Genomic DNA, 17808 nt, shown 5'->3' with positions numbered 1-17808 from the left:
ATTCCGATTTCCTCGGAACCGGATCCTTCTCTGCATCGTGACAGGGACGCCTTCGATGCCATGAGGAGTGTGCTGGCTTCTGAGTCAGCCCCACGATAAACCCCACCGGCTCCATCCCCGTAGTGCCTGTGCCAACATTTGCTCCTCCTCCAGACCCCAAGCGTGGGGAACTGGCTCTCCAGGGCATCCCATTGGGTGTTTCCTCTTCTTCCGAGGCCTCCCCTGATCATTCAGAGGAGCCCCCTCATAAGAAGAAGTGCAAGAGGAAGCACATTGACTCTCCTGAGTCTGTCACTTCTGATACAGACTTAGATGATTCGGAAGGGTTCCCAAGGTTCCCCTCTGAAGATGTCTCCTTCTCGGACATCCTAGTAATGCTTAAGCAAAGGGGGAACTGGAATAGCCCCTACTGAGGATGAGTCTGTATTCCTGGATGTGTTCAGTTCCCGACCTCTCTCCTCCTGGGTTTCTCCGCCTTTCGATCCACTCATGTCTGTGGTGGCTCGAAAGGCTTGATCAGCCCCGGATACAGTGGAACCAACCCCGAGGAGATCTGGCAAGTTTTTCACTGCACCCACTGATAAGCAGTTCCTTACCAAAGGTGTTCCTGTGGATGCCATGGTGGTAGCAGCAGCCACTAAAAAGGAGTTAGCGGAAACTTCTTCATCTGTCCATCCTCCTAACAAGGAGTCTAGGACTATGGATAGATACGGGAAGTGAATGTTTGCTTCAGCGACCTTTTCTATGAGGTCACTGAATTACTTATGCCATTTTACCCAGCTTTAGAGGGATCTCCTTAAAGAGCTTGGAGATACCCTTCAAGATCCATCAGCTGAAGGGGCTCAAGCTAAAGTGGCTTCCCAGCTGGTGACCCTTAATTCTGTAGTCAATTCCTCCATGAGACTCATTTTCTATGCAGCCGATGATGCGAGTAGAGCTGCAGGTACAGGCGTGGCCCTTAGGAGACATGCATGGATGCGGCTATGTAATTTTGCGGAGCCCTTTAGAGCATCATTCAGCAACACCCCCTTTGACGGTTCCTTTCTTTTTGGACCACAGGTGAAGGACACTTTGACTAGGTGTGAGCAAGAAGGCAAGACTCTCTCTGCCGTGGGAGTCCATTTTTCCACTCCTTCCTGACCATACCCTAAGGGTCAGAAGAGTGGTAAAATGTGGTTCAGAAAATCCCAGGGAGCCCTGACTGACACACGTAGTGATTTTTCCTCCAGGGGCAGAGGAGGAAACAACAACAACAGATGCCACCCACGTGGCAGAGGGGGTCCGCAGAACCAGGGCAGCAGAGAATCCTTCTCTGAGAAGCCCTTCCAGCATCCCTGAGGAGTTGCCCGGCTGTCCGTCTCTGGAGGCAGTCGGTGGAAGACTTTCACTATACCCAAAAGCCTGGCAAAGTTTAACGCAAGACAAATGGGTACAGTCATTTATATCTGGAGGTTACAAAATCCCCTTCTCTCAGTCCCCCTTACCATCAAGCAAATCCCTTCCAGATGTTCCACCCAATCTGAGGGACCAAGCAGTCATAGAAGTTTCAAAACTGCTAGAAAAAAGAGTCATCCAGGAAGTCCCGGCAGACCAATATGGATCCGGAACTTACTCAAGGTTCTTTTTGGTACCAAAAAAGACAGGGGACTGGAGACCAATTCTGGATCTCAGCAGACTAAACAAGTCTGTTCAAAGAACTAAGTTTCGGATGGTCATGCTACAGTCCATTCTACCCTTTCTGGGTCAGGACAATTGGATGTGCTCCATAGATCTTCAGGATGCGTACTATCACATCAAAATGGACAGGCGCTCCAGGAGATTCCTTCACTTCCGGCTGGGAGCCAGTCATTACCATTTCAGAGCTCTGCCCTTTGGTCTCACCACAGCCCCCAGGGTGTTCACCAAATGTATGGCAGTGGTCAAAGCTCACCTGAGACATCAAGGATTCCAGGTGTTTCCATATCTAGATGACTGGCTCCTCACTGCTGCTATCAGGCATCAACTTCTGCAAGCCAGGAACTACACAATCACAATCTGCACCCTGCTAGGCATTACAATAAACTTTGAAAAATCTGCCTTGTTGCCCTATCAATCTATCACCTACATAGGAGCAGACTTAGATGCAAGGAACATGTCCGCAAAGCTTCTGCCAGACAGGGTATCTTTAATTCGCCAGCAAGTAAAATTGTAATGCAGAGCAACAGGATCCAAGTCAGATTTGTCCTTCAAACTCTGGGTTCCATGGCAGTGGCAATTCTCCTAATCCCAGTGGCCCGCTTTCACATGAGAATCCTTCAGTGGCTTCTGTTCACACAGTGGTCTTTCCAACAGTTTCCCATGACTCATGTGATTATGATTACAGAAGCATGCAAAAGGCACCTTTCCTGGTGGATGGTCTCCCCACTAGTGCCTCAGGGCAGACCCTTCATTCAGCCCCCTCCGGATGCCACAGTGACCACAGATATCTCCCTGATAGGGTGGGGGGGGGCATTATCAGGGCAGGACAGTCCAAGGCACTTGGCAGCCTCACGAGTACCATCTGCATATAAATGTCTTAGAAATGAGAGCCATGCTCTTAGCATTGCAAGCTCTTCAGGACTCTCTTCCTTCTGGGACCATTGCAATTCAAACGGACAACATGTCAGTGGTGTGGTACATCAACAAGCAGGGTGGAACCAGGTCCTATCCCCTATGTTGAGAAGTACTCAGACTCTGGCAGTGGGAAATTTCCTCCCAACAATTTCTGATTGCAATGCACATCCCTGGGAGATCCAACGTCATAGCGGACAGGCTCAGCAGAGCTATTCTCATGCCTCACGAGTGGTCTCTGAACCAGGTAGTTGCGGATCTGCTCTTCCACAAATGGGGACAGCCTTGCTGCGACGTTTTTGCCACCCCCTTCAACAGCAAATGCAGCAACTACTTCTCCTTTCTTCCGCTTCCTGGTCATTCTCCCAGAGATGCTGTAGTCCACGATTGGCCTCAGGGACTTCTTTATGCCTTCCCTCCATTTCCCCTGATACCGAAACTCATACAGAAAGCAATGTCGTTGGGTTGCAGAATAATCCTCATTGCCCCCTACTGGCCTCAACAGATATGGTTTCCATTCCTGCACCATTACCTTCTTGAGCAGCCTTGGACTCTGGATCCGATTCCAGACATATTGATTCATCAGTCAGGCAGGCTGCATCAATCCCTTCAAACACTCCAGCTCACAGCTTGGTTGCTCCACTTCCAACCTTAGCCAGGCTTCCCAGCATTTCCCCGGCCATACTTGAAATTATTGTCTCCTCTCACAAGTCCGCCACTAGAAGGACTTATACTAGCAAATGGAAACATTTTTCTTGTTGGGCAGAGGCTAGGAACATAGATCCCTTTTCAGCCCCAGTCCACGAAATCTTGGAGTTCCTAGCAGAACTTTTTCATTCTGGGTCCGCTTCTGCTACACTCAGGGTTCAATTAGCGGCCATTTCAAACTTTCATGTTAGGTTGTCTAATGCAAACATTATGTCTCATAAGCTATGTAAAGCTTTCTAAGAGGGACTACTCTCCTTAGACCCCCAGTGAGAGATCCCCCTCCTCCTTGGGACCTAAACTTGTTACTAACCTCCTTAGTTATGCCCCCTTTTGAACCTGCAGTGTCCTGCTCCATTAAGTTCCTATCTTGGAAAACTCTCTTTCTGGTAGCTATTACTTCAGCCAGACGCGTCTCTGAACTTCAGGCACTATGTGTCCGTCCTCCATACTTAGTTTTTCATAAGGACAGGTTGCTCTGAGGACTAATCCCTCTTTCCTTCCGAAAGTCTGCTCAGAAAATAATTTAAACCAATCTATAGACCTACCTGTGTTTTTTCCTAACCACACCAACAAGGCAGAATACAGATTACATCAATTGGATGTTCATAGACAATTGCGCTTTTACCTGCATAGGACAAAAAATATAAGGAAGTCAGACCAACTATTCCTTTCCTATGCTCTGGGCAAACAAGGTCTCCCAGTTTCCAAAGTGACCTTATCCAGATGGTTGTCTCACATTACCTTCATCTATCAACTGAGAAACAAAGAGTTATCTATCAAACCCACTACTAGGGCTTTGGCCACCTCTGTAGCCTTCCAGTCTAGGTTGCCCATGGACTCTATCTGTGCAGCTGCTACGTGGGCAAACCCTCATACCTTTATTTCTCATTACAAGCTAGATATGATCTCCAGGAGCAGAGCTAACTTTGGTTCCACTGTTCTGAAAAGTCTGTTCCAATGAGTCGCCCAGGATTGTAGGTGCTAGGGATGCTGTCCCAACCAACAAGAATGAAGGTGAGATAGACAACTTAACATAAAGAAGTTATGTACCTACCGTAACGTTCCATGTTAGTTGTCTTCATCTCGCCTTCTTTCTTGCGTCCCACCCTCCATCCCCCTATCCTATTGGACCGAGAGGAGTACAAGTTTCACTGGCTGAGTATTCTCTGGTTGTTTCCTCTACTGACTTACACAGTATGACAGGTGTGCTCAACATTTTGTTTGGAGAGGTTCATTCTCTAGCTATGGCTAGGGTTAGCTATTTCAAATGAGATCTGGGTAGCTAACGCTAGGCATCATGGGATAAGGGGTAGCCTTGAGCCAGTAAACAGCTCTCGAGTTATAGAAGATGGCCGAGTCGGAGCCGAGGATCAGCTCCGATCCCAACCAGCAAGAAAGAAGGCTCGATGAAGACAACTAACATGGAACGTTATGGTAGGTACATAACTTCTTTTTCTGAAGCATGATCTCACAGCCTCAGAGAGAAGATAGCAGCCTGGTAGTACATGTTCTGTAGCATGATCTCACAGCCTCAAAGTGACTACAGCAGCCCAGTAGTACAGTTTCTGTAGCATGATCTCACAGCCTCAGAGTGACTATTGTGCCTGGTAGTAAAGGTTCTGTAGCATGATTTCACAACCTTAGACTGACTACAGGAGCCTGGTAATAAAGGTTCTCTACCATGATCTCACAGCCTCAGAGTGACTACAGCAGCCCAGTAGTAGAAGTTCTCTAGCATGATCTTACAGCCTCAGAGGGACTACAGCAGGCCAGGAATACAGGTCCTGTTATTTCTGCTGAATAGTTGCATACTTGAGCTGTTTGGTTGCCAAGAGGAAATTTAGAATCAGGTTGCAGGAACACATAAGAGACATTAGAAACAGAAACTGGAAAGTCCTATAGCATCTCATTTTTTGGAAAAAAACATCATAATGATGTTAATTTACTACAAGCTACAATTTTGGAAGAAGTAGTTATCAGGAAGGGGGATGAAAGATTAATTAAAATGTTTTATTATACAATAAAACTTTCAAATTTAAGTTTGACTCATTAACACCAAGAGGTCTGAATAGAGAAGTAAATTGGAGGTTTGCTTTAAATTTTAAAGTATTTGTCTAATTGATTGATTAATTTATTAAATGATTGTTGATGATGTTATTGCATACCTACATCAACGTTATTACAAGCTGAGATAAGTACAAACTTGCAGTGCTATACGACAGTACTGCATTTTATTTTTTCTGTCTTATTGTTTAATTGAATATTGTCTTAAAAATACTATTGCATTTATCTGCTTATTTATTTGTTCACTGAAAATTGTGTGCCCTCTCTCTGTTTACAGTTAGTTTGTTTATTCTTCTCACTTCATTGATATTCGGTGTAGAAGTCTTAGCCTAAAGGGTTTCTCTGTGCCTTAAAGTCTTAGTCCCTTATCTCTGAAATTATTTCTGATGTATAGTTGCATACTTGAGCTGTTTGGTTAGCTTTTACAAACCTACATCAACTTTATTACAAGCTGAGATAAGTACAAACTTGCAGTGTTATAAGATAGTACTGCATTTTATTTTTTCTGTCTTATTGTTTCATTGAATATTGTGTTAAAATAGTACTGCATTTATCTGCTTATTTATTTGTTCACTGAAAATTGTGTGCTTACTCTGTGTCTGCATTAATTTGTTCTTCTCACTTCATTGATATTTGGTATAGAAGTCTTAGCCTAGAGGGTTTCTCTGTGCTTTAAAGTCTTAGTCCCTTATCTCTGAAATTATTTCTACTGAATAGTTGCATACTTGAGCTGTTTGGTTAGCTTTTACATACCTACATCACCTTTATTACAAGCTGAGATAAGTACAAACTTGCAGTGTCATAAGATAGTACTGCATTTTATTTTTTCTGTCTTATTGTTTCATTGAATATTGTGTTAAAAATAGTACTGCATTTATCTGCTTATTTTTTTGTTCACTGAAAACTGTGAGCTCTCTCTCTTTCTGCAGTTAGTTTTCCCCATGCACCCTCCCTGTTCTTGTTGTGGTATTAATCTTGGTGGCTTTGTAATTGACCACTCCTCCTGTAAATTTGTGTTTGAACACTCCTCCTGGGCCCATCTCATTTGCTCACTGAACCAAGTACAGGGAGATCATATTTTGATTTCAGACACTCCTACCATTCCCATCTGTTCATCCCTATCCCAGCTCTATCCTAGTCTAGTCTCATTAGCTCATCCTGCCTAATACAGAGTGAACATTTGAGTAGGCATACCCACTTAGGTCCTGAACTTGTCTGATTGAAAACTGCTGGAACAGGGCTCAGTTCTGAGGTTTTTTATTGGTTAATTGGGTTGTTGTTGTGTCTTTTGGCTTTTCCCGTTTAGGGGTCGCCACAGCGGAACTCCGGTCCACTAATGATTGGCAGTAGATTTTTACATGCCGAGTTACCAGCTCTGACGCACAACCTTCAACGAAGGTACGCCCATTCACGCATGTCTCCACACAGAAGACGCTCTAGTTGAGACTCAAACAGGACAACGTCATTATGTGAGGCGACAATGCTACCGCAGCACCACCACCGCGTCTATTTGTTAATTGGGAAATTTGTTTAAATCAGTTTGCTTGTTTTCTATTGTTATATAAAAAATTGCACTTTATCTGCTTTTGCTGTATTTGTGTTTCTTCCTAATTTATTATCTTATTTACTTTTGCCTCTTCTTAAAAGTACTTCCGGTACTGGATCCACAAAAAGACAAACTTTACGAAAGAAACCAGAAGACCCAGGAAGGGCAATGTTCCAAAGCAAAATGCAGTAGCTCACAAGTAAAAGTTAATAAACACTATATATGCTGAAATGCTGCACCAAGCAGAAAACTCCCTTGAGGCAAAAGTCACGAAAAAATTCCGTTTATTGTAGAAAACTTTAAGTGCTAAAATATAATACACTTTTCGTCGCACAATGATACACAACTTCCTCAGAAGACAAAACGGACTGCAGTTTGCTCCTTTTATTATGTTAACAACCTTATGATAATTGAATGATAGATGAATTAAACGTTCCAAAACGAACTTTGTTTGTTTATGTTTATATAGTACATACATAAGCTCTATTTATATATATATTGTATACAAATCCAAAATATAAATGAATAAATTACTAAATTACTTACTTGTTCTTAGTTAAACACTAAAAACACACATGAAAATTATTAGACAGTTAAACAATTATATTTACATTTGTATTAACTTCAAGAAAGTTAGTAAACATATTAGGCTAGTGTAAGTCTAAATATACTGTAACTAACACTAATAAATGTACCAAATAAATCACATTTATAAAAGCTACAGAAAAGTCACATTAAAAGACCCATTAGAAAGACTCATCTCATATAAACTCGTCTATTAGGCTAATCATTCTGAAACAATTATTTAAAACCCTATATATTTAATAAACATCAGTTTTATAAAACATCAGTTTTATAAACCTTGTTCTTAAAAGCTCACTCCTAATAACTTAATGACTGTTGTTTTGGACGACCTATTTGTTCTAATGATTTAAGATGCTACCAAAAGAATATATATTATAAACATCTTTAAAATTATTTTTTTATTAATATATTTTTTTAAAAAATATTTTTTTATAGAAATTAAAAAAGTTTAAAAAGAATTTTCTCAAAATGTTTTTTGTATAGCTGATCATAATAAAAAATTATGGATAATAATGAAATTCATAGAGAATAATCATATAAAAATTCACATAACAATTTATGTAAAAATTCATATCAAGATTAATGTCTACGTATATAGAACTGCTGGATTAAGTAAAGATGAGATTAATAAAGCTACCTCCTAGCATGTCACAGTTAATTAATCTTTACAAATCATCACTCCATATTTTTTAACCTCAAAATACATTTTATAGAGGACATTTCATTTATTCCTGGGAATTGATTTGCACTGGTTCTTAACTGCCACACCAGTTCTTTTTTTTCCAGTTTTAAAGGTTCATAGTTACTTCTTGGGTCCTCATTTATTTGTTCTATAACTTTAAATTTAAAACTATGACCTTCATTTTCTAAGCAATGTCTAGCTAGTGCATTTTCCAACTTTTGTCTACTAATACAATAGTTATGTTCATATATCCTATCGCGTAGTTTCCTATCTGTTTTGCCTATATAGAAGGCTGCACACCTCACGCATTTTGCTTTATAAACAACTTGTTTACTATTACAATTAAATTTGTTCTTAATTTTGTAAGTTGTTCTGTTAATCGTGAATGTGCCACCTTCTTCTATAAACTTACAGAAGTTACAACTTCCACATTTTGACATCCCTGCACTAGCGACAATTTTAGGGTTTTTTATTTGTAAAATTTCTTTTAAATTAGTCCCCCTCTTGTATATTAACTTTGGTTTTTCTGGTACTAAGGTTCTCAGGTGGCCATCAAATGATAGCAACTCCCAATTTTTTAAAACAATATTTTTAATATCCATCGAATTCAAATTAAAAGTTGTGATAAGACTACAAGAATAATTTATCTTCACTTCACTAGTTGGAACAGGCCCTATATCATTTCCGTTTATTTGTGATATTCCCAGTAGGGGTAGGTATTCACCTCTTGTTCTCTTGGTTTGTACCTCTAAGGAAATCTCTTGGATATAGTTAATTGGGTATCCCCTTTGGAGAAAAAAGTTTTGAAGCACCTCACATTCTTCCAAAAATTCATTATCATTTGTGGTCATCCTAGCTGCCCTCACCATTTGACCTTTAATAATAGATTTTTTCTGGTGTAATGGGTGGCAGCTAGTGTAATGCAGGAACTTATTGGAGTAAGTTTCCTTTCTGTAAATTCTAGACGTAAATCTATTGTTGATGTAATCCTTTCTCAGGTGTACATCTAGATATTCCATTGTATTCTTATTATATTTATGTGTAAAGCTAAGGAAGTCAGTACTTACATCCAAATCATAAAAAAATTGTTTTATTTGTTCTTCATCCCCAACAAAAATCAAAAAGATATCGTCAAGAAATCTTGTATAAAATGGGATAAATTTCATGACCGTATCTTTGTCTTCTGAGGAAGTTGTGTATCATTGTGCGACGAAAAGTGTATTATATTTTAGCACTTAAAGTTTTCTACAATAAACGGAATTTTTTCGTGACTTTTGCCTCAAGGGAGTTTTCTGCTTGGTACAGCATTTCAGCATATATAGCGTTTATTAACTTTTACTTGTGAGCTACTGCATTTTGCTTTGGAACATTGCCCTTCCTGGGTCTTCTGGTTTCTTTCGTAAAGTTCTTCTTAAAAGTACTCAATTGTGTTTATTCTGCTGCATTTATTACTGCTTGGTAGTAGCCTGATTAAATTGTAACTGTTATTCTAAGTCTTTTGGTTATTGCACTTGGGCTTCAGACCAGTTCTTTTACATTAAGAAGGTTTGTGGTTTGCACTGTTGTGGCAGGACAGGTAGCTTACATCATTCTAAGTTGGGAATTGCTGATTGAAGGCTCAGTGTCTGTTATTCTAAAAGTGCATTAGTTCTGGTTTAAGCACTTGGGCTTCAGTCCAGTTATTTTACATTAAGAAGGTTTGTGGTTTGCACTCTTGTGGGAGGAGAGGCTAGATTCTGCCCTTCTGAGCTGGGAATTTCTGGTTAAAGGTTTACTGTGCCTGCTTATTTAAACTGTTTTTCTGATATTGGTGTGCCTTGTCTGCTGTAGCATAGACTAGATTCTGGCCTGCTGAATCTAGCTTTGTTTGTATAATTTGAGCACTAATCCAGGCTATCGTTTTTTGGAGAAGGTTCCCCTGCACCCTAGTAGCGGGAGTGTGCAGTTAGAACTTGTCAGGTTGAAGAATGCTGGAACAGGGCTCAGTTTTGAGCTTTTTTACTGGTTAATTGGGTAATCTGTTTAAATCAGTTTGCTCGTTTTCTGTTGTTAAAAAAATTGCACTTTATTCATTTGCTTTTACTGTAATTGTGTTTCTTCCCACTTTATTACCTTATTTTGCTTGTGCTTCTTAAAATAACTCAATTGTATTATTCTGCTTCAGTTATTACTGCTAGGTAGTAGCCTGATTAAATTGTAACTGTTATTCTAAGCCTTTTGGTTTAAGCACTTGGGTTACAGATCAGTTGTTTTACATTAAGAAGGTTTGTGGACTGTATTGTTGTGGCAGGACAGGTAGCTTACATCCTTCTAAGTTGGGAATTGCTGACTGAAGGCTCAGTGTCTGTTATTCTAAAAGTGCATTAGTTCTGGTTTAAGCACTTGGGCTTCAGGCAGTTATTTTACATTAAGAAGGTTTGTGGTCTGCACTCTTGTGGGAGGAGAGGCTAGATTCTGCCCTTCTGAGCTGGGAATTTCTGGTTAAAGGCTTATTGTGCCTGCTTATTTGATCTGTTTCTTTCTGAAATTTGTGCGCCTTGTTTGCTGTAGCCCAGAAGTTACTAGTTTATTGGCCATTTTGAGCTAATTTCTTATCTGTTTCATTTCCTTGCTATAAAGACCACATTTGTGCGGTTTTGCGTGCCGGGCAGTGCTGGTTAGCTAGGGTTAAACTATTCCCGGCTCCACGAAGTCTACTCTTCAAATTTTCCCTTGGAACTAGACAAACTTTCAACTTAAGCACTCAAACCATTCATTTCACGGCCCAGAACTTGCTCAAAACTCATAGCAAGTACTAATTAACCCTATCACTAGACCCTCTATACTGTCCAGAAGGGCAAGGCTCTCTATTCGCCCCTACCAGCCAATCAGTAAATCAGCTCACTTTACCGATTCAGGCATATCCAAAGGGCAGATTCAGGTGTACTCTCCAGTCCAACTGGTGAATCTGGGCATTTTGAGGCACTGTTACAACTGCCTCATGTACACAAACAACCCTCTCCTCCTACCACCAAACACTAATATATGCGAGAGATGCAATTATACAGCCAAACTGGAGGCAAAGCTCTCTTAACCCACAACTGGAACTGACAGTCAAGAGGAGAAGGAAAATACTTGCAACACATTAGCAGTCTCACATTGACCTACTAATCCAACACCGGCAAATAACAAACAAATACACGAAAACATACTCAGAGGCTCTAAATAAAAATCTGCAAAAGCAACAGAGACCTCCAAAGCAGACAATCAAGCAACCTCCACACCCCATCACAAACCATGAAACACATACTTCACATAATCAGTGTGCCATGCAATCACAGCCCTTAAGGCAAAATAACATACCCAACACACTAGTAATAGGCAACTCTATAGTCAGGCACACTGATGTCCCACTAACTAGGCTGGAAAAGGAGAAGGTTACAGTTAGCTGCCTGTTGGGTGCCAGGATCTTCCACATAACACAAACATTCAAGTCGCTCCAGAACAAGTACAAATATGACTCTGTCATTGTCCATTTTGGTGTGAATGACCTGAGACGTACCTCCCTGGACTACATGAAAAGAGACATGGAAGACCTCTCTGATCACGTAGCCCAGGCTGGTATGACCCTGACCCTGAGTAGCATAAAGAAAAAAATGATCAGTTTCAACAACTGGCTACGTTTCTGGTGTCATTCAAAGGAGATCCAATATCTGCCCACCTGGGATAACACGCTCGACAAGCCACATTGCTTCACAAGAGATGGCTTGCACCTGCCACCCTTAGGCTTTTGATTACTGGCCAAGGCTTTTGCCACCCCCATAGTGCCTTTTTTAGGCAAGGCTCAAAAGACAAACCCACCACCGCAAATAGCACAAGTAAACAAAAACCAAGGGTAATGCTACTCAACTCCAGAAGTTTAAACCTGAAAATGCATGCACTTGAGGCACTCCTCAGTATGGAGAACAACGATATCTGTGCAGTAACAGAAACCTGGTTTAAGGCTCCAGAGAGCACCCAGCACTACCAGGCTATAACTCATACCATACTTTTCAGCCACAGAACCCGGACCGAAACACAAAAGGCAGGGGGTTATCCATATTCATCAAGGATACCCACACCTCTAGGTTAGTGGCACAGCACAATGCCTCAGAGATCATCCATGTTCAACTAACAATGGGCAAAACTGAAATTCAAATTGTAGCTTGCTGCAGATCATCCACCATGACCCAGGACCCCCATTCCGCATTTCTGGAGACACTGGAAAATATGAAGGTCCTACCAAATGCCCTAATATTAGGTGATTTCAATTGCCCAAACATTAACTGGGAGAACTACTCAAGTACTAATTCCCTTGCCCAATGCTTCCTAGAATTTATAAACATGAATGCCCTGGATCAACTGGACAACACCCCCACCAGAGGTGATAACATATTGGAACTGGTCATCACCAACATGGGCGACCAGTGTTCTACACCAGAGGTCAACCCCTCGCTGGTTATATCAGACCATAGACTAATCACTCTGGATATCCACATTCCGCCCCCACCCCCAATCAAGGAAACCACTGTGAAAAACTTTTCAAAAGCAAACTTCATGTTACTTAAGACCAAGGTGGAAAGGTTCGCAGCCCCCATGCTAAAGGACAACGGTGTCCAAGCTGCTGAATCCCTTACAAAGGCACTCTATGAGTACCTGCAAGAATGCATGAATCATGCTATCCCAAGCAAAACCAAGACTCACTCCTCCAAGAAAAGGAAACCAGTCTAGTGGACCCCTGCCATAAATAAGCTATACAATAGAAGGAGGAAACTAGTACAGAAAAGAGTAAAATCCCAAGAAGGAAAGACATCCCTGATCAATATCAGCAAGAAACTACGATCTATCATAAAGTCATCCAAGACTAGCTTCGAAAGAAAAATTGCCAATGACTCCAAAGATAACCACAAAGCATTCTTTAGCTATGTCAAGAACCTAAGTGGAAACTCTCAGATCTGCTCTGAGTTAGTGCAGAATGGCACAAAATATGAACCGACTGATGTTGCAAACATTCTGGCAGACAAGTTTACTGCAAACTTCACCCCCCTCTCACCCCCTAAAGGGCCCATAACAATACCAGAAGAATGTAGAGTCCTGGCAATCACTGACACACAGGTTAAAACAGCCATATCCAAAGCCAAAAACACAGCTTCAGTGGGACTGGACGGTGTCCCAGGCTGTGTCGTACACGAGCTCCAAAATGAACTAACCCCTCACCTAAACACACTGTTCAAACTCAGCCTCTCTACAGGCTATGTACCCATAGAGTGGCGCACAGCAACAGTTATCCCGCTCCACAAGGATGGAGCCAAAACAGACCCCAGGAACTATTGTCCTATAAGCCTGACTAGCCTGGTCTGCAAGGCTATGGAATGCATTATCATGGAAGTCATTAACAGAGACATTGGGAACCTCCAAACACTGGACCCTACCCAATTTGGCTTTGTTAAGGGCAGATCATGCCTCCTAAACCTGGTGGACTTCTTTGAGACAGTTACCAAGGCTTTAGATGAGGGAAAGGAGGTCCACGCAGCCTACCTAGACCTCGCAAAAGCTTTTGACACCATTCCCCATTCTGGTATTATAGACAAGCTCACCAGCATGAACATAAACCCTTACATCATGAGATGGGTTGCCAATTGCCTCACGGATAGAACCCTTACACGGTGAGAGTTGCAGGCTCTTGGTCTAACTCTAAACCGGTTACAAGTGGCATCCCCCAGGGCTCATTTCTGGAACCCCTCCTGTTCAGTATATACTTCTCATAGATACAGACAAGCACAGGAGGGCTGCAAACTAGGGGCCATAATTGACTCTGGCTGATACAGACATCCTTCTGAAGGGTCTCATTGAGATGGATACCTAGTGTCAAAATCATGGCCTCAAGCTAAATGCCAAAAAGTGCATAGTCATCCCCTTTGGAAAAAAACAAAGTACCCACAAACTACCACATGAGTGGCAGTCCCCTAAATACAGAAAATGTAATAAGGGATCTGGGGACCCAAGTGGATAGTAATCTCTCCTTTGATAATCATATTGCCAAGGTGGTTAGAAAATCCTTCTATGTGGCCCAACTAATCACAAAAGGGTTCACATCTAGAACAAAAGAGGTTATTGTGCCCCTCTACTCATCACTCATCAGACCCATCATAGAGTACAACGCCCCATTTGAGATGTACCTTATAAGACACCTGCAACAGCTGGAAAGACCACAGAAGTACCTCACCAAGAGGATTACTGGCCTCAAACAGATGCCCTTTGCAGCCCAACTGAAGAAACTCCAGCTGTACTCGGTTGCATACCGCTTACTCAAAGGTGATCTCTGCCTGACATACAAGGCCATGTCCAACCCAGAATTGATGGACATGCTCCACCTAAAAAAAAAAACAAATCCCCAAGAGCCACATGCTTTAGGGATCTAAACCTCACCACAGTGAAAAATAAGACATGCAGGAGGGATAGATTCCTGTTCCAGAGACTCCCCATGCTTTGAAACTGGATTCCAATCTACATTAGACAGAGCCCCTCACTAACACGCTTCAAGAGAAACCTTGATGAGTGGATGGGAAACAGAAAATTTACCCCGGGAATCACTGCCACTGCTGGACAGAGGCACAGGGAACTAATGGCTCTGCTGGACAGAGGCATAGGGAACTAATCTAAAGGGGTGGCCAAAGCCAAAAGATTCTGGCTAGGCTTATCGATACACTCAGGCAGATAGCCTAGTACTTACCTATGAACCTGTGAACCTATGATCTCACAGCCTCAGATTGACTACAGCAGCCCGGTAGTTCAGGTTCAGTAGCATGATCTTACAGCCTCAAAGTAACTGCAGTAGCCCAGTGGTCTGGGTTGTACATCATGATCTGATAGACTCAGAATGACTACAGCAGCCTGGAAGTACAGGTTCTGTAGCATGATTTTGCAGTGTCAGAGTGACTACAGCAGCCCGGTTGTACAGGTTCTGTAGCCTGATCTCACAGCCTCAGAGTGATTACAACAGCTTGGTAGCACAGGTTCTGTAGCATGATCTCACAGCCTCAGAGTGACTTCTGCGCCTGGTAGTAAAGGCTCTGTAGCGTGATGTCACAGGTTCAGAGTGACTACAGCAGCCTGGAAGTACAGGTTCTCTAGCATGATCTGACAGCCTCAGAGTGACTACAGCAGTCCATTAGTACAAGTTCTGTTGCATGATCTCACAGCCTCAGAGTGATTACAGTCACCCGGTAGTACAGGTTTGGTAGCATGATCTCACAGCCTCAGAGTAGCTACGGCAGTCCAATGGTCCGGGTTCTACAGCATGATCTGATAGACTTAGAGTGACTACAGCAGCCTGATAGTATTGGTTCTGTAGCATAATGTTACAGCGTCAGAGTGGCTATAGTGTCCCAGTCGTACAGCTTCTGTAGCATGATCTCACAGCCTCAGATTGACTACAGGAACCCGGTAGTACAGGTTCTGTAGCATGAGCCCACATTTGCAGATGGACTACAGCAGCCCGGTAGTACAGGTTCTGTAGTGTGATCTCACTGACTCAGAGTGACTACAGCATCATGGTAGTACAGGTTTTGTAGTATGATTTTGTATCATCAGAGTCTACAGCTGCCCGGTAGTACAGGGTATGTAGCATGATTTCACATCTTCAGAGTGAGTACAGCAGCCAGGTAGTACAAGTTCTGTAGTTTGATCTCACAGCCTCAGAGAGACCACAGCAGCCTGTTAGTACAGGTTCTTTAGCACAATCTCACAGCCTCAGAGTGACTACAGCAGCCCAGTAGTACAGGTTCTGTTATATGATCTGACAGCTGCAGTGAGACTACAGCAGTGCAGAAGTACAGGTTCTGTAGCATGGTCTCACCACCTCAGAGTTTCTACAGAGGTTCTGTAGGATGATGTCACATCCTCAGAGTCTACAGCAGCCCAGTAATACAGGTTTGTAGCATGATCTCACAGCCTCTGAGAGACTATAGTGGCCCAGTAGAACAGATTCTGTAGCTTGACCTCACATCCTCAGAGTGATTACAGCACCCCAGTAATGCCGGCTTTGTAGCACGATCTCACACCTCAGAGTGCACAGCAGCCTGGTAGAACAGGTTCTGTAGCATGATCTCACAGCCTCAGAGTGACTACAGCAGCTATGTAGTACAGGCTCTGTTGCATGATATCTCAGCCTCAGAGTGACTACAGCAGCCTGGTAGTACAGGTTCTATAGCACTATGTCACAGCTTGAGATTGACTACAGCACTCACTAGTACAGGTTCTGTAGCATGATCACACAATCGCAGAGTTACTACAGCAGCCATGTAGCCTTTTTTGCATGATCTCAAAGTGACTACAGCAGCCCGGTAGTACATGTTCTATAGTGTTATCTCACAGCCTCAGAGTGACTACAGAAGCTCGGTAGTACAGGTTCTGTAGCATGAAATCACAGCCTTAGAATGACTACAGCAGCCTGGTAGTACACGTTCTCTAGCATAATCTCACTGCTTCAGAGTCTATAGCAGCCTGTAACGTCAGAGTGACTACAGCAGCCTGATAGTAGAGGTTCTGTAGTGTGATCTCACGGCCTCAGAATGACTACACCAGGCTGGTAGTACAGTTTCTGTGGCATAATCACAAAGTGTCAGACTCTTCAGCTCCTTGTAACCTCAGAATGACTACAGCAGCCTGGAAGTACAGGTTTTCTAGCATGATCTGACAGCCTCAGAGTGACTACAGCAGTCTGGTAGTACACGTTCTGTTACATGATCTCTCAGCCTCAGAGTGATTACAGTCACCCGGTAGTACAGGTTTGGTAGCATGATCTCACAGCCTCAGTGTAACTACAGCATCCCAATGGTACGGGTTCTACAGCATGATCTGATAGACTCAGAGTGATTATAGCAGCCTAATAGTATTGGTTCTGTAGCATGACCTCACAGCGTCAGAGTGGCTATAGCAGCCCAGTCGTACAGGTTATGTAGCATGATCTCACAGCCTTAGATTGATTAAAGAAGCCCAGTAGTACAGGTTCTGTAGCATGATCTCAAATTCTATGATGGACTACAGCAGCCCGATAGTACAGGTTCTGTAGCATGATCTCACACCTTCAGAGTGAGTACAGCAGCTAGGTAATACAAGTTCTGTAGTTTGATCTCACAGCCTCAGAGAGACTATAGCGGCCCAATAGAACAGATTCTGTAGCTTGACCTCACATCCTCAGAGTGATTACAGCATCCCAGTAATACAGGCTTTGTAGCATTATCTCACACCTCAGAGTCTTCAGCAGCCTGGTAGAACAGGTTCTGTAGCATGATCTCACAGCGTCAGAGAGACTACAGCAGCCTGGTATTACTGATTCGTTATATGATCTGACAGCCTCAGATGGACTACAGCAGTGCGGTAGTACATATTCTGTAGCATGGCCTCATCACCTCAGAGTGTCTACAGAGTTTCTGTAGGATGATGTCACATCCTCAGAGTCTACAGCAACCTGGTAATACAGGTTTGTAGCATGATCTCACAGCCTCTGAGAGACTATAGCAGCCCGGTAGAACAGGTTCTGTAGCTTGACCTCACATCCTCAGAGTGATTACAGCACCCCAGTAATACAGTCTTTGTAGCATGATCTCACACA

General features: G+C 42.6%; 1 protein-coding gene across 10 annotated transcripts in view; it reads left to right on the top strand.

Annotated features, from left to right (window-relative positions):
• MYT1L (myelin transcription factor 1 like) overlaps positions 1-17808 on the top strand; it is a 2965652-nt gene that overhangs the window by 1375858 nt on the left and 1571986 nt on the right. The window lies entirely within an intron of this gene.

Source organism: Protopterus annectens, chromosome 1.part0, assembly GCF_019279795.1.
Source record: "Protopterus annectens isolate FY-2018-M chromosome 1.part0, PAN1.0, whole genome shotgun sequence".
NCBI lineage: Eukaryota > Metazoa > Chordata > Ceratodontiformes > Protopteridae > Protopterus > Protopterus annectens.
Note: the sequence above shows the minus strand (reverse complement) of the source record. Positions and strands in the feature narration are given on the sequence as shown.